Here is a 21,311-nt window from a genome sequence, read left to right as displayed (position 1 = left end):
AGACATATACTTAACCGATGGAGCCACCCAGGTGCTCCAAGAAGATATGTTAATAAATTTAAAAAGAGAATCCTAGGTGCTTCTAGAATTTATATGCCAAGGGAATCAAAATCTTAAAGAAATTAAAAATAAAAGAATTTTGACTCTGGGATGTCCCCAAGGCTGAGAGGCTATGTGACTTGATTGTTCTCTCTCAACCACAATATTCTTCAGTCATGCCAGTCCTGCAGGCACTGGATGGGTAGGAGGCTGCTGCAAAGGTCCAAGTGAAACTTGATGAGGGTCCAAACTGAGAAGATGATGGGGTGGGAAGGAGGAACTGATTTGGGGGAATTTCTCACTTTCTATGCCCAGTTCCTTCACCCCAGCTTCCCTAATGTCGTACTGGCTTCTGGTTCCTTTCTTTTCTACTTTGCTAGAAGACAAGTGGGACATGTTATCCCACCTCTGGGTGACTTCTAGACAAGTTTAGAAAAGCTTATCTTGGATGAGATCTCGTATAGGTAATCAGCTGAGACAGGAAGACAAAATTTCTCCTATCCTGGCAAAATATGTCCATGCAAATAAAATTCAAAATGAACTCTTGATATCCAATGGAACTTTGCAAGTCCCTTGACTGATTTGATTTGACAGCTCCCTGCGCCTAACTCTTCCAACATACACATAACCCCCAAACCCTATAGATTCTACCTAAAAATATATGTATCAAATTGCTCCACTCTCTCCACCCGATAGCCCTCATCGGAGTCCAAGGCCCCAGAAACTCTTGCCTGCATTCCTCCAACACCTCGTAACTGGTCTCATCGCTTCTACCCTTGGCCTTCCTGGTCCATCCTCTACATGAAAGCCAAAGAGATTAAAAGCACAACTCAGATCCCATCATTCCTGCTTCAAGTCACCTTCAGTGGTATCTAATTCACTTAGGATAAAATATAGAATCCTTAACATGAACTCAAGGCTCCCCACATGCTGCCCCTGCCTGTCTCTCCAGCCCTTCTCTTTGCAGTACCCTCACTCACTTCACGGACTACATTGGCCTTTCAAGCTCTCAAATGAGTCAAGCTGTTTCATGCCTCAGGGCCTTTGCACATGCTGTCCTTCCTTCCTGGAATGTTCTCCTCTCCACTCTTTGCCTAATTAACAGCTATTCATATCTTAGCTCTCAGCCTAAAGGCTTCTCCATAGAAAGGTCTTTTGAAAGCTCTTCACATAGTTAGAAACCCCTGCTATGTTCTCCAATAGTACTCAGCACTTTTCTCACATACAGTTATCTAAATATATAAATTTCTTATTTATCTGCGTGATTACTGGTTATTGGCTTACTGTCTGCCCCTCCCATTAGCATGTGACTTCTATGAGGACAGAGATCATGTCTATTTTTGTCCACTATTGTATGCCTACCCAGTGCCCTGCAAGATACCTGGTTCACGGTGAGCCCTCAACATATATTTGCCGAATGAATGGTTAAATGAAAAAACCCAGTTATCAGTTAAACCACAAGAAGTATTCCCTGGTTATACACTTAATCTGTGGAATCCAATTTAATTCAAGAATTACATAATGAAGAGTAACTGAAACATACAATAATTCTTTTGCTAACATGGAGGATGCATTCCAAGGACATACTTCTTGGTTTGACAGTTTATTTCTAGAGGTAGAAATAGAGCAGGCAATCAGATGTGTCCCAACGTACCAGAGAAGGGATTGTCTTGGAAACATCATTAAACACTTTATAAATTAGGCAATTTGGGGCTACAAGAGGATAAAGACATACTGTTTGTCTCAGTTAATGGAGGTCTATCAGCTAGGACTCTTAATATTGCATGTGACAGAGGACCCATCTCAAACTGCCTTAAACAACAGAGAGGGTTTATTGGCTTCATAACAGGAAAGTCTAGAGACAAGGTTGTCTTTCTTCAGGAGGGGCTTGATGTTGGGGCCTAATGATGTCATGAAGGTCCCAGTGCCTCTTCGTCTCTGACTTACCAGGCATGTGTTGCTTTGTCCTTAGGTTGTATACAGTCACCTTGGGTTCTCATTTCATGGAAACAAAAGGGCTGCGGCTGTCCAGACCTCATGTCCTCACACATTTGAGCTGCAGAAGAGAGTGCCTTTCATCCAGAAGCTTCTGTAGTGACTCTCGAACCTGACTGATTGACAGAATCACATGACAAGCTGATTCTTAGCACCCTACCCCAGCACCTACATCCCAAACTCAGTATACCTGATGGACAACCTGAAAATCTGTAATTTAAAAATTTTTTATAGAAGTCTAGACAAAGAAACAAAACTTATCTCAAAATGCTACCTTCCAGAAGACACTTCATTGAAGTTTTCCAGTAAAAGTAATCAATACACAAAGGAAGAAAATCAAACAGTACAGAATGAAATGTTAAAATGTCTCTTCCCATCCCTTCCCCCAAAGGTTGATATCCATCATCACAATTTAGTCTTCAATCTTTTTTTTTTATATTAAGTAGGCTCCATGCCCAACGTGGGGTTTGAGCTCACGACCCTGAGATCAAGAATCGCATGCTCTACCAACTGCATCAGCTAGGCAACCCCTTGCCCCAAAGGTGTCCCTGTTATGAGTTTTTGTATATTTTCCATAACAAAAGAATCCGTGCATTTACCAAAATACATAATGTATCATTTTAAAAATTTTATTAAAAAAGGATCACACCACTTACACTCTTCTGCTTTCTTGCTTTTTTTTCACTAGAAAATATCTCAGAGACTGTGCTCTATTAGCAAATGGAGTTCCCTTTAAACCTCTTTAGCAGATGTGAGAATGTACCACAGTTTATTTTGCCCTTTCTGTCATGATGGACATTTCAGTTGTTTGTTACCTAAGCGATGCTGCAGTGAACACCCCTCTTCATCTATCTTCACCTTCTTTTGGGGCTGACTGCACAGAACCGGCTCCTAGTAGTGGGATTGCTGAGTCAAAGGTTGTGCACATTTAATGAACGTCGATGTATGTTGACCTGATGTTGAGGTTCTGCAATCCACTCTATTACCGTGTGAAACTTCACAAGTGTTGCCCTTCCTTACCCATGGGCACATATGATGACACTGGGCTGAGGGGGTTCTGGGAATCTGTGTTGTTAACCGCTCATTACGTGATTCTGGAGCTCACCCAGGTGTGAGAGCCACTACCCTGCCCAGCCACAGGCCATCAGGGTTGCCATCATTGTCATTCCCTCCGACACTGTGAAGGGATGGCTCTTCCCCCGACCCTCTCACCAGCAGTAGGCATTTTTAAACTTTGTAATTTTTGTCAGTCGAATTCAATGAAAAATGGTCTGGCACTGTTCTGATTTGCATTTCCTTACTTCTGAGTAAGATTAAACAACTCTTCATGTGTTTTTTGGTCATTGGTAATTATTTTACTTCCTCTGCCAGTATGGGTCCTCTTCCCAGAATTTATTAGGTTGTTTGTAATATATATGGGAGCTCATTGCAAATTAAAGAAATGAGTGCTTGTTCATCTGTGTTCCAAATATTTTTTCTCTTGTTTATTATTTCTTTGGACTGGTTCTTGAGTCTTGTTCTTGGCTTGTTTGTTTGTTTGTTTTTTAGCCATAAAGAAGGTTTTTGTTTTGTCCTGTTCTCATGTGGTCAAATTTTAAAATCTTTTGCCTTTATGGTTTTCTGGAAGAATCTATTTTTAAAAACCTCTCAGGTGATTCTGCCAAGTTCGTGAGTTACAGCCTGACAGGATGTAAATAAGGAACATAATACAGCCCCTTCCCTTAGGAGGTTTGCAACCGTGTGGGAGAGAGAGGTCTGTGTGTAAATGAGAATGTATGGTAAAGGCCACAGTCTGAGAAGTTTCAGATGAGCCATACACTGGCCTGCCAATGATACCTGCCCAGGCCACCATCCCCTCCAGGGAGGCTCTCATCCATGGATCTTTGCTGAGGGGAGTGGGAGATTCTATAAGGTAGAAGAAGGCAGAGAAAAGCCAGACACACGGACTGGAGGGGAAGGTGACTTGAGTGGCAGCACAGGGCAGTACAAGCAAGGCCTACAGGCTTTCTCAACACAATCAGGCAGTAGCTGGTCTCAGAGGTGCCCTGGATGCCATTAGAGCCCAACCTACCCTCCTAGATGCCTGGTGTAAGGCTGTCCCTGCTTTTTTCTGGACATGCCATGGGCGGAGATTCCTTTCCTCCTTGTATCTTGTCTAGCTTTCAACAATCAAGTAAATAAATAAGAACATTCGAGTCAGTTTCTGCTTCTTGCCACCCAAAGATCCTGATTAACATGGGGCTATGGGATTTCAGAGAAAAACTAGCTCTCTATGGGCTTTGTAGGTAGAGGGAGCATAAAGTTTTATGGAGAAAGCCAGAGAGATTTCTAGCTTGGGGTCTGTGGACAGAAAGAACTGGTTTTCACTCAACTCCATCCCTCACAGTTCCTAGAACAGGATCCTAGGTGAGCTATAACTTGAATGAATGAGTGAATCAATCAATCAATGAGAAAGGATTTGAATTAGTCTTAGAAAGACTAAAGGCAAGGACCATTTTGTTTTCCCAGTGAAAAGAATGCCTGATACGTAGTAAGTGCTCAGTACTGTTGATCTGAACTGTCGGATAAGGTGGGGGTGATGGTGTGAACAAAGGTACAGAGGTGAGAATACAAAAATAACATCTGCATAACAGTGAAAGCAGCCTATTTAATGATTCTATGAGAGAAGTACAAATGGAAAATGGGGGTCTTGAATGCCAGCCTGAGGAATATAGGTCTCAATCTATCCACAGTGTGGAGTCATTGATGACTTTGTTCAGGTGAAGATGTAGTTCAAATCAGTGTTACAGGAAAACTGTTCAATGACAGTAAGTGTGGTGGATTCCAAGTTAGGAAGAAATTTGGAAACATCCAGACAAGAGAGGGTTACTATTGGGTGAAGGAAGGGACAGTGAAAATGGAAAAGAAGGAGTGAATTTAGAAATGTGACAAAGGAGGAACTGAAGGGACAGGGTGGGCCAAAGAGAGGGAGGAGACCCAGACAAAAATAATCTCAAAATGGATTAAAGATTTAAATGTAAGACCATTTTGAAACCATAAAACTCCTAATCGGAAACATAGGCAGCAAATTCTTGGACATCAGTCTTAACGGTGGTTTTTGTTTTGTTTTGTTTTATTTTGTTTTGTTTAGATATGTCTCCTCAGGCAAGGGCAGTAAAAGCAAAAATAAGCAATTGGGACTACATCAAACTGAAAAGCTTAGCTTTTACAGGAAGAACACCATTGACAAAATGAAAAGGCAACCTACCATTTACAAATGGTATATCCAATAAAGGGTTACTATCCAAAATATATAAAGGACTCATATAACTCAGAAATAACATCAACAACAACAGCAAAATCCAACTAAAAAATTTGGGCAGAGGACCTGAACAGACATTTTTACAAAAAAAAAAAAAAGACAGATGGCCAACAGACACATGACAAGGTGCTCAACATCACTCATCATCAGGGAGGTATAAATCAAAGCCACAATGAGATACCACCTCACACCTGTCAGAATGGCTAAAATTAACAAGTTAAGAAATGACAGATGGTGAGGATGAGGAGAATTAAAAACCCTAGAGCACTGCTGGGAATGCAAACTGGTGCAGCCACTCTGAAAAACAGTATGTAGAGTCCTCACAAAGTTACAAATAGAACTACCCGACGATCCAGCAATAGTACTACTAGGTATTTACCCAGAGAATACAGAAATACTAATTCGAAGGGATATATGCACCCTGATGTTTACAGAAGCATTATTTACAATAGCCAAATTATGGAAACAGGCCAAGGGTCCATCGATTGATGAATGGATGAAGATGTGACATATAAAAATACAATGGAATATTATTTGAGCGTTAAAAAAGAATGAAACCTTTCTATTTGTGACAACACGGATGGACCTAGAGGGTAATAGAGGATTCTATACTACAGTGAAAAAGTCAGACAAAGCCAATTACCATGTAATTTCACTTATATAACAGAATATTTAAAAAATGAACAAATAAAACAAAACAGACTCATAAATGCAGAGAACAAACTGGTGGTTGCCAGGGGGCAGGTGAGTAGGGAGCATGGGTAAAATAGGTAATGGGAATTAAGAGGTATAAACTTCCTGGGATGCCTGTGTGGCTCAGTTGGTTAAGCTTCCAACTCTTGATTTTGGCTCAGGTCATGATCTCGGCTCAGGTCATGATCTCAGGGTTGTAAGATTGAGTTCTGTGTCAGGCTCCGCCCTGGGTGTGGAGTCTGCTTGAGATTCTTTCTCTCCATCTCCCTCTGCCCCTCATCCCCTCCCCCTCTCAAAAAAAAAAATAAAAAGAGGTACAAACTTCCAGTTACAAAATAAATAAGTCATGGGATGCCAAGTACACTGTAGGGAATATAGTTAATAATATTGTAATAATTTATAGGATGACAGATGGTGACTTACAGTTCCTATGGTCAGCATTTCATAATGTATATAAATCACTATGTTGTACACCTGAAATGGGTATGATATTGTATGTTAACTTATACTTCAATAACAAAAAAGATGTATCTAGAATCTTAATCAAAGACATCGCTTTTAGTTTAAATTTCTCAGATAATATTATTAAGAAAAAAAAGTCCTTTACTCCAGTCACAATTGTGTAGGAGGCAGTGAATATTGCCCTGGTATTTGAACAAATCTGGCGGCCCAGCACATAATAGGTGAATGAATGTTAATAAATGTAAAAAAATAAATAGATGAATCCTGAAAAAGCACATGCGAATGAATATGCAACAATGAATAACAGATCACTCAGGATTTTGAAACCAGTAAGTAAAATTATTGTACACTGTTTTAATTGTGGTGACTCATGCAATTTGGGTATAATTAGCCTTTTATTCTTACTCATATTTTAATTTTGAAACAAATATGCAAATTTATGCTAATAGGATAGCTAAGCAAATTATCCATAGCATTTGTGGAAGCACTCCGGCATATTTTAAAATGGGATCATAGTTCTGACAGAGAGTTCCAGAAACACACTTAGAAACAATGGGCAGAATCCCCTAAATACAGTGAACGTGGCCCTAGAGACGCAGCTCTTTGGAGAGCTTCCATGAACACGTGTTGAGAGGTTCAGAGGGAAATGAATGTTTCCCCTCAGATCCTTCTGAGCCTTCTGGATCCCGATCGAAGCCTGTATCCCTGGGTCTGCCTAGGATACAAGCGGGGCTGCTTGTGGGCTAAAATCGCAAAGGTGTGGACTAAGCCCGAAGATCTTGATTCCCAGGCTCTCCAGAAAGACGAGGAAAGTTATGGCTGCTGTCCAAAGTGTTAATTATCATGTGCTTCCTTACACTGTTATTTCCATAATCCTCTTGAAGCCACGACCCATGTGGTTCAGTCTGAGCCCAATGTTGGAGTCAGGGAACACCAACCAGCGACCCCAGAGTGATTTCAAGATCATTGGAAGTTCTTTCTATGCACTTTTTTAAACCCAGTAACGGAAACACTTGGCCCACAGCACTACTTCTTAAAATCTCCTTCTCTTTTCCATCTAGTTCCCTCCTACTCCAGCATCTCTTTCCTCAAAATGTCCCGATAGGCTGAGCAAGCAGAGAGGCACTTGGGGGATGGCAGAATCCTTCCCGGTGAACAGGGCTGGCCAGGGAGAGGCGCCTGCCCAGCAAAGCCCTCCAAGACCGTCAAGGGCAGGAAAACCTGGGACACCCAGGCAGGGTTCATTTTCATCTCACCTTCACTGTTTCCTTTCCTGAGTGTGTCAGACCACGAGCCTCTGCTGCAGGGGCACCGTCTGTCTGCAGAGGGAGCTCAGGCCCTTGCCTACCAAGCTGGCCAGAGGTGTGCTGTCTTGGAAAGCAACAAGTTGGAGAGCTGTGGGGCACCCTGTGCTCAGCTCCAGTGATGAGATGATGAGATCTTTCTGTCACCAGAGGTATCAAGAATCATCAGATCTAAGCGAATGTCAAGGTCATAAACGCAAGCATTGCAGGCAGGTAGCATTGTTACTCATGAAAGATACAGTCCTCCGTCCCTAGCTCAGGGCCATAACAGTTTCCTTTACCTTGAGACTCTTCCACCAGCCACCCCCACTGCCGCCATCATGCCCCATGAAAACCATATTCTGTTGAGCCACTGAGGAAGGGCTCAGAATAAACCCGGAATCCATCTTTTAAAGGCATGGGCAGGTCTTGCAATCCTGGCCTTGACTCCTACCGTTACTCCACTCCCCTGGATAGTTCTTACCCTCTACCCACCTTTCCTGGGTCCATTTTAAGAGCTGAGTGCATAGAAGGGAAGCCCTAAGGAAATAAGGAAGGTGAAAGGGGGTGTGAAGAGTCTCCTTCCTTCTTACCGGGGATCTCATCTTACCAGATTGCTTTTTCCTCAAAGACAAACTACTCTGGCCTGGCTTCCCGTATTGATCTAATCAAGAGTCCAAACACAATTTCGGGACTGTCAAAACAAGACCCGCAGACCTGACATAGACAATTAACAGAAGTCAAGGCAACCCACCCGCCACATCCCGTCTCTCCCAGATGTCTCATCAAGGCTCCTGCAAAACCCGTGCCCTGCCCCAGGCTGCACTATTGCCGCAAGCAGGTTGTTGTGCTGGGGACTCCTGACATTAGGCTGGAAGCTATAATTACCCAGTGTATAATTTGGTTGCTAAATGGATTGTTTACAAAGGTGTGCATGATGAAATCACAGGCATGGCAGAGCATAGAGACGAAGACGGTTGGGAGGAGGCAGGCAGTCAGTCATTAACAGCCGTGCCTCCCTCGCCGCTCCCACGTGCCACTGCTGACTCTGAGCTCTCTGAGTCACTTGGGCCTTGGGCTCCATGACGTTTGGAAATACCTGGCCTTCCTCCCTCAGGTGTCATCGGTAATAAACCTCAGCGGAAGCAGACTCCCCTTGGCACAGCGCGAGACATGCAGCTCTGTTAAACCACAGCACCGCCCCCCCACACACACACCCAGGATTAACCTGGAAGGAAGGTGGGGACAGCAGGAGCCTCAGTGGTCCAACAGACCCGGAGGAGAGGTCCTTCCAGGCAGCTGACTTGGAGGTCCTTACAGAGGGATCAGGTCTGAAGCATGAGCTACTTGTATGGTTACCCACAACAGAAGTAATGGAATTGGAGACTGTCCCGCTGCAGGCAACCTAAGAAGGGGAGAAACAGGCATTACCCTCTCAGCACACGGGCTGAGAGGTCAAAGACTTTCTAGATCAGAAAACGGACTTGTCCAAACCAAGATGACTTTTGGTAGCGGCAAGAAGAGATGGTCCTTTGGGGAACCTGCAATAGGCTAGAGACACAAAGCATGAATGACGCGTTAAACATAAGAAGGCCTGGGAGGTCAGAGCACATATCAAGTCGCAGATGCTTTTGTAAGGAAATGTTAGCACAAAACAAAATAAGAAAAATCCCAAGGTAATTAATCTATGTGCATTTATATCAAAAGAATTTAAGAAGGAAAGAATTTACCAAGAAATAATCCTTCTAGTGTTAAGAATTTAAATTTTGGAAAAGCATGGGAAAATTAGAGAGGGTCTGGGAAAAGGAAAGAAACAAGGACAGGGACGGGAAATCGGACTGACAGAGAAAAAGGATAAAGTCAAAAGCATTTACTCAACACAAAAGCAGGTGAGCGAGGGTTCTACCCTTACAACACTCTGGTGGTCTCAGAAATTCTAGGCACAGTGGTGCTGAGTTCTGTCTGACATGGGTCTTTCTGGACCTTATCCCAGGAGATTTAATTAATAAGGCACTGGGTTACTATTCACACAAGTTTCATCTGCAAAGTCCGAAACCCATGGAAAGGCTAATTGCTTCAATAGCTTTTCCACACTGCATGCAGGAATGATGGCCATCTAGCCCTGCCCTCTGTCCACCCGTCCCACCTGGCCGGTGTGCTGACTCTGAGCTTGGGATCCAGAACCTTCCAGCTGGTTTCTGATAAGGTGGGCAGTCTAGCCCCTCTCAGGAGCTGAGGTCCCCAAGGGTCCTACCACTGCCAGCAGGAAAGAAGCAGAGGAAGAGCCGGTCTGACTTGTCTCTTTTCAGTGGCCAAGCCCAGCTGGAAGCAAGAGGGCAAGCCAGCGGAGAGGATGGGGCTGGACACAGACCATAGAGCACAGCCTCCGGAGCACTGAGCAGGGCCGAGAATGAAAAGGGAGTGGGGGGCAATAGGAGATCATCCAGCACAGACGGTAAAAAAAGCGGGGGGGGGGGGGGGCAGGGGAGTGAGGATCGGAAGTGACCGGAGCATCCATCCTGCTTTTCGCGGTGAACATAGGAACGCAGAGCACTTAGTGAGGCAAAGGAAGCCCCAACCAGACTTCCCACCCAGCCGACTCAGGCAGCCGAGGAGACTATGTTCAGGTAATTCAGGAACCACCTCCTGCCCCGCCTGCCATCACCCACCAAGCCCTGAGGAGACAGCGTGGTCATCCAGAGCCACTCACCCACAAGAGTCTAGGAGAACCAGCGGATGGGAATCCGAGGCAATCATTTCTATGGCAATATCCTGACACTGCGCAGCGCCGTCATTGGCACTCAGAGCTCCGCGGCACACGGCCCGGAGAATCCGACATAATAAGCATTCCATTTCCTCGCCTTCCCTCTGGATGCCTCCTCTTTTTCTGAAATTATGCTATAAAACTCAATGAAATCAGTCCTCTGCTTGCAGACCAGCCAGTATATTCAGCAGAGACGGGAGACCCAGAGGCGGAGGCTGCACCTGGGAGGTAAGGAGGAAAGAGGGATTGCGTGCAGCCCCAAAAAGAACAGCCACGGAAGATGCCTAACACTTCTGATGGAGCCAAAGAGTTCCGAATATTTGCAGTGATCATCTTAGCTTCACTTAAATATGATCCCTACATCCCACACAGCTCATTACCGCCAAAAAACAAAAACAAAACAAAAAAACGGACTGCTCCCTTACAGCCAGAGCAGCCAGTTTCATTCTGATTGAAAAAAGCCATCTTCAAGAATGACTGAATGTATTCTTCATTCAAACCAAATCAAAGCCTTAGCTGTGCCTGCAGACATTTTGTCTCCTTCTGCCTCTGCCCGGGGCGCCATCTAGCGTCCTCCAGCCTGTACTACACGCTCCAGCCCACTTCTTGAAAAAGGTCTTTCTTGTAAAGAACTGGTTTCATAGAAAATCATGAGACTTGATGGGGGAAAAAATTGGCCTCTGTGATAGACATTTTTCAAAAGTGGTTGAGCAATAAAGACTTCCCATTTATTAGATTTCACACATGATTTTGCTTGAGCCAAACCAAAGACTCATGACTCTTAAAAACAATGAATAGGCAGAGTACAGAGTGTTTGGGCAATTTTCTCACGGTTGTTTTTAGGAAAGAGGTCTATGTGCGCACATAAAAAGCTGACTGGTATGCATATTGGGTTAGCAGTGCACATTTTCCAGGGTGGGACATCTTACAGCTAAAACTTATTTGAGCCCTGTTATGGGCTGAACTGTGCCCCCCATTCGAAAAAGTCCTCACCCCCAGTACCTCAGAATGTAACCAAAGTAGGAGATGAGGCAATTATGTTAAAATGGGGTCTTTCAGGGGGTCCCTAATCCAGTCCACTTTAAGGTGGTGCCCTTAGAAGAAGAGGAAGTGTAGACACAGGCTAGGCAGGCGCAGTGGGAAGGCGGCCATCTGCAGACTAAGGGGAGAGGCCTCCTGAGAAACCCACCCCTTGATACCTTGCCCTTGGACTTCCAGCCTCCAGGACTGGAGGAATTTCTCTTCTTCTTTAAGCCGTAGGTGTTATGGCAGCCCTAGCCAACTAATACAGTCCCTCGGTGTGGTTTTTCCCCACGAAGTGACAAGTGTCGGGGCCCTGGAGGAAAACCTGGTCACACTGAAGCACGCTCTGTGTCTCTTCCTTTCATGCACAGTGCATCCTGACTCCTGACGCGTTGCGCAGCAGCTCCGGGAACCCCGGTGCCCAGCCTCACCCCTCCCAGTAGGGGAGCTATTCACAGTTCATCCTGTCCCGGAACCAGGTTCCCGCATGGATGTTTAGGGCAAGCAGCAGCCTCGCTCAGTGGAGGGACTTGAGTGGCAGATCTGCCTTTGACCAGCGATTAGGTGGGTAAACTTTGGCGAGTAACGGCACCTCTGGGAGCCCTGGTTTTGTCCTCTGAAAATAAGGGTGATCGCGTTGCTAGGAAAATGAACCGTGCTCATTTAGGACGAGGCTTCGCACAGAGCCCGGCACGCGACTGCTCCCTACACTTCCACTAGCCACTCCCACGTGGGGACGGGGACAGCCGACTTCCCAAACTTCCTAGGGGAAGGTGTGCAGAACCCCGACCTCCCTCTCCTCTTGGAGGGAGAGGGGAGAGGAGCTGCTCACGCGAATGTGGACATTTAAATACCCCAGTTCTCCAGACTCTGCCGCAGTCCCCAGAGGGCGGACGTCCCAGATAAAAGCCAGGTTTAGAAAATCGCTTGCGATGACTTCATTTCCATAACCCCAATGAAAGATAGATCTCCTAGTGAGGATAGGAGCCTTTGGCTAGAAATTCGAAACAATTTTTTAAGGAGCAGAAGTACGAAAGATGCAGCGCATGGACCAGGAAAGGCCATGTGCTGCGAGGAGCCAGACTCCTTGGAACCGCAGCGCCGACTCAGCCTTTTCCTGGGGACATCAATCCTCCAGCAAGGCCATTTCCTCCGCGCGCGCTCCGGGAGAGGGCGCGGAAGCCATTAGTGACTCTGGGTGACCCGTTCGCGCAGCGCGCGTCACCTGCGGGCGCGCAAGGCCTCCCGTCTCTGGCCGGCCTAGATCGCGGAGCCCGAGCCACACGCAGCCCGAGCCGCACGCAGCCCTGTCGCCCGGCCCTCTGGCCGCATTCCTGCCGCGGGGCTGCAGAGCCCAGGCAGGCGACGGCATACTTGGCCCTTGTGAGCCCGAGTTCCCTTGCAATGCGTTAAATGCACTTGTGTGTCCCTGCGCAGGCTGCCGCATCCAGGCGCTGAACCGCCCTCCCACCCCCACCCCGCGCTGTCCCCTAGACAGAAACCACGGCTCCGCCTGGCGGACACCAGCTTCCTCAAGCTTCCGCGGCCCTTGGACGGTTTTCATCTTTAGTGGGACCGGGGTGGGGGGGGGGGCGGTGTTCAGCTTCAAACACACACACACACCAGGTGAGGGATTTTCCCGTTGGGTGTCTCAGAGGTCTCAGTGGCAAGACTCCCACAGGCTAAGGACTAAAAGAACAACTGAAATGCAATAAAAACACAAAAAGAGTAAGGCCAGAAAAGTGCACCTTTGCAACTCAATGCAACACAAAGTTGTGAATATTCAGTATTTCGTCCGCACTCATCTGCCGGGGCAGACACAGCAGCGCTGGCTCTCTCTGCTGGAATCATGGCTGCTTTGGCAAGGAATGAATGCCTTGCAAATGAGGCCCGTTTTCTTAAATATATTGACTATATAACACTGGCTCTCATAAAGCCTTATGTCTGTACAAGGAACGCATACTGTAGGGTCAATGAATAAGAGAGGTAGAGCACCATACATTTACCAGTTTTTATTTCACTGGTTTGATGGAAACAGAAATGATAAGTAAAATGTCTGTACACAAACATCTAAAACAGCTTACAACTCTAAATGGCACGTCTAATCCAGCCTCGTGTTGTATTCCCTTAATAGGAAACATGTACATAAAAGCGTCTAGGAATTTTGCCCAAATTGAAGTCAGGCCATTAGTCCCTGTGATGTGGGCCCTCTCCTGTAATTTGCTTTGCAAGAGGCCGTCGGCGCTGGCAGTTGCGCCGGCATCTCGCAGAAGTGGAAGCAGCAGTGAGCATGTGGACGTTTCTGAACAGTACCTTGGACACTGGAAGAGGAAGAGGAGGAAGAGGCAGCAAAGGGAGAGAAATGTCTATAATCGTTTACTTTGCAGATTAAATTGGCAGACATGTCCCTTTGAGACCAAATCAACAAGGTCAGGATGTCTCTCCGGGCCTGGGGTCCTCCACCCTCAGGAAACCAGAAAGGACAGAGATGGTGAGAGGGATAAAAGGTCCCCTGGGAGGCCCAGGGCCAGGCTGTGTGGAAGTCTCCCTCCGGTGGCATTTGACAAGGCCAGACCGTCTTATGCCATTCCTGAGAACTGCCAGCATGGGCGTCTGGGCTTTCTTTCCAGCCCTCACGGTCAGAGCCAGGGCTACACTTCTGGCCTGGAGGGGGCCTGGCCCACTGGCCCTGCCCTAGTGCTTACCTGGGAAGGACAGTCTTGGGGTCAAAGCCAGGAGAATGGGGAGCAGGGGTGCTTGAAATGGATCTAGGGAGTAGAGACTCTCAGAGATGGGGGTAGGGGAAGGGAGTGATCTTAAATCTACATAATTTGGATGCAAAATGGTATATAGTATGCTTTAGCCTTTGTGTTAAGCCTCTAATTCAAGTCATCGAGGATTTACAATGTTTTTTAATTTGAGAGGATGTGAAATAGAAGGCAAATAACTAAGGAAAGAAGGTAACTTGCTATCCATGCATTGGTAACAGAATATATTTTCTCACCTAACTGAGGCTATGTAACACCAAAGATAACCAACATCTTTCCATTATAATGTAGCAAATATTAAACACCCATTGTGGCCAAACATTCTTAGAGGAAGCAATGAAAGTCCTGATATTTATATGAAGATGTAATGGAACCATACTTTACATCAGTGGTTCTCAAAATGTGGTTCCCAGACCAGCGACATCAGCATCACTTGGTAACTCATTAGACAGGCAAGTTCTCAGGACTCTCCGGACCCACTGAGTCAGAATTTCTGAAGGTGGAGCCCAGCACTCTGTGTTTTAATAAGCCCTCCTGGTGATTCTGATGCCTCTTGAAATTGGAGAAGCTCTGCTGTATGTAACACCTGCCTTTTGGTGTCAAGTGTTTAACTTTTGTTTGAAAGTCAGTAGAAATCCATGCATAATGGATTTAAACTAGGCTCTGGAATATGGGAACTAAAACCTGATAAATACACAATCATCATTCCCATCTCCTACCCAGTGCAAGAAACCTCATGTAAATCAGCAGAAGGCCTATGAGAAGAGACAGATAGGATGACAGGGGAGGGGATGGGCTTCATGGAACTGGGACAGACATTTCCGATGACGTGCCACAGGGCTCTGCTTTCTGGTAGACTCATGGAACATCTGGATCACTGGTAAAACTTAAAAAGTGTTTACCAGACTTAAAATTTACAGATTTAATTAAGTGGGCAGAAATCCCCAGAGTTTGACGGATTGATCGGAGAAGATAGCAACAGTATTGGATATCAGCAGTATTTACAGCTAACAGCATGTCATCTATTTGGGATACTGGACTGCAGTCAAGACTAAGCAATGGACAGCACGAGAGCAAATTAATTAGGGTCTTGGTGTAAAAGTCAGTAGTATGATGGAACCACAAGAGAAGCTAAGGAGAGGCTAGGCTCTCTTAAAGAAAGTGTTGTCCTTTAAGGGGAGTGTAGTAGGCTGAAAAATGTCCCTCCCCAAAAATATCCATTTCCTTATCCCTGGAACCAGTGAACGTTACCTGTTATGGGTGGAAGGTGTCTTTTCTGGTGCGATTCAGTTAAGGATCTTGAGGTGGGGAGATTTTCCTGAATCATCCAGGTGCATCCTAAATGCCATCACAGGAATTCTTCTAAGAAGGAGGCAAAAGGAAATTTGTCTACACACAAAATTTAAGGTCATGCGAAGACAGAACAGAGAACCGAAGATGCTGGCCGTGAGGTTTGGAGCGAAGTGGCCACAAGCCAAGGGATGCCAGCAGCCCCCAGAAGCTGGAGGAGGCAAGGGACAGATTCTCATGCAGAGTTGCTGGAGGGAGCACAGCCCTGCTGACGCCTTGATTTTGGCCCGGTGATACTAATTCTGAATATTGGCCTCTAGAATCAAGAGACTAAAAAAAATTCTGTTGTTTTAAGCCACTGTTTGTGGTCATTTGTTTTGGCAGCCACAAGGAACTAATAGAGGGGGAAAGAAGAGATTTCTTTTCCATTCTTCACTTAGCAGTATTGCCTTTGGTTCTGGGTACCATGTGTTAGGAGATACATTTACTGAAAGAGGCATTAATAGTTGTTCTGAAGTTGTTCCTCTTGATTCCAAGAGGAAAAGTGAAGACCAGTGGTTGTAATCTACATGGTGACAAATTCCAGCTTAAAATAAGGAAGCACTGTCAGGACAGAGAGGGAATGAACAGCCTCACAAGGTAGTGAGTCTACCGTGGCTGGAGGTATTCAAGCAGAGACTGAGCAGCTGCTTCTTAGGAGTGTGAATACTGTCAAAAGAATTCAAGCCCCAGAGGCAGAGTGGACTCAATGCTGTGTGAAGGCCCCTTTAAACCCAGACATTCTGGGTCTGGGAGATTTTACAGCAATTCTCTGCTCTCACTGGAGCCAAGGCAGACAGGAAGAAAGAAGGTACAAAAAGGTTGTAAAAGTCTGAGTGTGCAATGATTAAACCCAGGCACGGATGTGGCTTTGGAGATGGAGAGGAAGGAATGCATTTTTAAAGAGGTTTTGGAGGCTTAAGTAATCAGTCTTGGGCAGCAGCTCAAATTTGGAGAAAGAAGAGTATTTATTAGATGCCTAGGAAGACCACTGACCCTGGAGCCATGGGCAAAATAAATATAGATGGCACCTGTCCCCAAGGAGAGCATGGAACCCACTTGAAATAATTAGGGAGTGGGGGGATCTAAGAGTGAAGTAGACGTTGCTGTGGCCACCCATGTGAAAAGGAAGGGATCAGAGAAGACTCGATTCATCAGAAGTGTTTGGGTTTTGCTTTGGAGGAAGTGGGCTTGGAAGGATGGCCAGGTCCAGTTAAGAGAAAAGGAAGGAGGAAAAAGTGTGAAGGTGAAGCCGTGGAAAGGGTAAGTGGGTGTTCCGTGCTAAAGCAGTGTAACAAGCCCGGCCAGGTGTGGGAGGAAACCAGTGGAGAAGGGTCTGGGGTGGGCTGGACAAGTGTCCCACACTCCAAGGCCATGCCTGCTGCGAGGGCTTCACTTGCATTATTGTGCAAGGGAGGTTGTGAGGGTGCAAAACAGCCACGTTTACTATCATTGCGTGCAGTTTGAATGTGGTTGCAAGGTCTCCAGAGGGGACGTTGGTGGCCTCTCTTTGGGAGAGTACTTCTTAAACAAAGCTCAGAAGTGCAAAGCAGAAGGCAAAGGCTAAATGGCTTTGAATCCATCAAAATGAACGGGTTCCTTTTTTTTTTTTTTGAAGATTATTTATTTATTTTAGAGAGAAAGAGCATGAGCAGAGAGAGGGATGGAGAGAGAAGGAGAGCATCTCAAGTAAATTCCCCACTGAATGAGCCCGACATGGGCCTCAGTCCCATGACCCTGAGCTCAGGACCTGAGCCGAAATCAATGAGATGAACGCTTAACTGACTGAGTCCCCTTGGTGTCCCAAAATGAAAGGGTTCTATTCAGAGGATAACCGGGTATCCTACGCCAGATTGGGAGAGGATGTTTGCAGTGTCCAAACTGCCTAGGGACCAGGATCTGGAATACGCAAGAAGCCCTCAAATCACCAGAAAAGTTAGACACCCTCTCTCCTAGATGAACAAAGGATCAGAAGAGGCATTTCACAGAAGAGGAAACCCTCGTGAATAACAGGCATGTGAAGAGATGTTCAAACTCATCAGTAATTAGAGAAACACAAATGAAAATAACAGTGAGTTATCACTGACACCCATGCAATCGGCAAAAATTAGGAAGTTGGAAAATGCCAAGTGGTGGCCGGGACATGGGGATAGTGGGATTCCTGCTGCTGGAGGCGTGCAGACAGGTGCGACCTTTCCGGAGAGCAGTACTTCGTCGGATTAAGTGCATGTATGCGCTATGACCCAGCAATGCCACCCTGGGCAGGTTCCCAGAGGAGTCCTCCCACAGTCCTATGGGGCCATGCATGAAGACACTGGCTGACGTTGTTTGCTGCAGCGGGTGTCCTTCGGTGGGGGTGGATGGGTACACGTGGAGGAGGCGCTCTCCGACACGCTCTGCCAGAGTTGGAAGGAGTAGATGAAATGTACACGTCACAACATGAATAGAGCTTTTCAAACACAGTGTGTGTCAAGAAAGCCAGAGACAATGAGGGCTATAGGACATTCTTGTACATTTAATACTACGTTTGCACATTAAACACCGCATGTCTGAGAGGGGACATGCTAATAACATACATGGGTCACATTGAAATGGTTGCGTCTAAGAGAAAGGAAAATGGAAGCCAAGAAGATAAATGCAAGAATGAAGGAGTGAGCTAGGGCTCCGCAGGAACCGATGAAGTATACAGTGAGGAATGTGAATTAATCCAACCCTCTGCTTCTGAGGGCAAAATAAAGAGATCTCTTAAGCATTATATCAATTACTAATGCAACTCTAGACCTGAATATTGAACAGATGACTTATGAGCATTAGCGCAGAAAGTGGTACCAAGAGGAGCCCATTATGGGCTATAAAATAGAAGTCATGACACACATTTTTTTAATGTATAGAGCTACCTCGTAGATGACGGGATGCCACCAGACATAGCACTGCACTTTCCAGAAAAGCATTGTCATGATCCCTGTGGAAAGAGAGAAGAAATGTGGACAGAATAAGTATTGATATGTTGTTTGAGCTAGTTGAGCAAGGAAATCCAGTAGTGCTTGGTTCATCAACTTAATTCAGTCTCGAGCTATGATTCTTAAGAGTTTTCAGGTTGTTACTCTTTGAGAACCTTATCAAAGTTTTGGCCCCTCTTCTCAGAAAAATATACATGAGCATATACAAAATTTTATTTTCAATATTGGGGTTTGGGACAGTGTGAGCCCTTGGAGCCACGGATCTCAGGCAGAGAACCAAGTTCAGCCAAGTTTGTAACCAGGGATAGCCACCACTGAGACCTGAATAAGAACCATAGGGTGACGTCTGTGTTTTTAGAAATGTCCCCAGGTTGTCTTGGTATATACCCATGGCTAAAATGGTAAATCAAACCTCACCGATCCTTGGAATCATCTAAGGATATTTTGTAAGAAGACAGATACCCAGGTCTCATCGTTCAGGGATTCTGCTGTATTAGAGCCTAGGAATCTGTGTGTTTTTGCTTTTCCCCAGGTTGATACAGGGGTGGGAACTAAGCTGGCCGATCACAGTCCTTCCATGGGATGTTTCTAACTATCAGTAGTGTGGGAGATGCGGTCCATATCTATAATCAACCCCATTGGTGTTCTGCCTGGATCCTGTCACCAGCAAGTGCACCCATCCCCACCTGTTGCAGGTGCTTCTCCTAAGGCTTACACCCATGATTTCAGGAGACTTGCCTTGGCTGGTGGAGACCCTTCTACCAGAGACTTCTAGTGAAATCCACGGCCCACCCTAAGAAGGTGATGACTGGAAGACAGACAGCCTGAGTTTGAAGCCTGGATCCATCACTCACTGGCTCTTGGACTTTGGGCAGTCTACTGAATATTTCTGTGCTTGGACATCCTGAATTATGAATTTGAGATCAGAGCAATGAACTCAGAGCCTAGCACAGAGGAGAACTCAACAAATGGCTGTATTATTATATCTTATTATTATCATTATAAAATCATATAGGATGGTATTGGGAATTGGAGGTGTTGGAGATATAAAATACAAGTCTCTGGGGACGGAGAAGAGCCCTCTTCAAATGTGTGAAGGGATAGTGAATGAGAGGGAAATAAGACACATGTAGACAATCATCAGAAAGCAAGCTACCTAGACCCATAAGATGGGAGTTACAAGAGGCAGTATTCACCCAAGTATACCCAGCAATGTGATAGGCTCTCACAAGAGATAAGGAGGGGGAAGAAGTGGTAAGGAGCTCCCAGCCCCTGGAAGGGTTTAAGCAGAGGCTGAGTTGAGCCATTTTCAACGAGATGATAATTTAAACAAGTAGGACTAGCCTTTGATGTCTCTTCTAGTTTAAATAACTTAAGATCAGTTAAATAAGTTAAGATCAGCTCTAGAATCTTAGGTTGCTTAGAGTTAACTCTAAGTGGCCACTTACATTGCCTTTGTGTTTGCTCAAACAAAAATTTCAAGGAAACTGAGTAATTGGGCAAGCAATATACCAAAATAGGTATATAAATGTATAGTAATATCTCAGCATTAAGTATATTAGGTAATGGAAACAACCTAAATATCCATCAATAGAAGATTAGTTAAATAAATTATACCTGTCTTGGTACATTCATATAACAGAGTAATCTATAGCCATTAAACATGATACTGATAAACATCAAAAATAATCATGTAGATCCAGGGTGAGGTCTACAATGTTTAGCAACCGGGGAGCGGGGGGTGTGCAGAATTGCTGACCAAACAGAAGAGACCCAGCCTCAGTCAGCCACCGCCAGAAGGCTCTGGCAGAATGGACCAGCAGGGTATCCTGTAAGGTCTTTGTCCACTGGACACCTGCGGGGCTCAGTCAGTTAAGTGTCTGCCTTCTGCTCACATCATGATCCAAGATCGAGCCCCGAGTCAGGCTCTCTGCTCAGTGGGGAGTCTGCTTCTCCTTGCCCTCTGTCCCTCTGCCTGCTTGTGCACTCTCTCTCTCTCAAATAAATAAATAAAATCATAAAAAAAAAAACAAAACCAACTGTGACATTCATGCAAGATCGTGTAGACTATACATGAAGAGGTATCTGAAAGGATGTTCACCCAAAATCAATGGCGGGTGTGAAACTTAGGGTAATTCCTTAAACTTCCTTCTTTACATTTTCCGTATTGTTTGAGTTTTTAAAATGAGAATACTTTGTTTGGATTTTAAAAATCAAATGTTCATTTATAGAATGAAGATCAAATCAATGAGCAGACTTTCCTGAAAGGATTCTTCCTGTTGGGTGAAGGACCCTCTTTCAGAGCATAGTGAGGAGCCCTGCCCTTTCCTATTTTAGTCAACAGATTACCTGTGACATCATTTTATATTCTGATGCTCATATTATCCCTGGTTTGGCCATTGGGAGCCCCTTCAACCTGCCCTCTGTTATTGAGAAGCCAAGATTTGGGTGTTAAGTGTGCTCTCGGCTATTTGAGGGACAGTCCCAGTGGACAGAGCTAGGAAATATATGTATAGATGTGATCGGACATATGGATGGGGACATACACACATGTACAGCTCCATTTATTTCTAGATCTATCTATTCATTGAAAACCAAGTTCCGACACCTCCAATTCTGGGTTCGAACACCTCTGATTCTAAACCAACTAGAAATTCTGGTTTTCTCCCTCTCCGTATTTGTACCTTCTTTCCC

The sequence above is a fragment of the Ursus arctos genome, unplaced genomic scaffold (genome assembly GCF_023065955.2).
Source record: "Ursus arctos isolate Adak ecotype North America unplaced genomic scaffold, UrsArc2.0 scaffold_10, whole genome shotgun sequence".
Classification (NCBI taxonomy): Eukaryota; Metazoa; Chordata; class Mammalia; order Carnivora; family Ursidae; genus Ursus; species Ursus arctos.
This window is presented reverse-complemented; position numbering follows the sequence as displayed.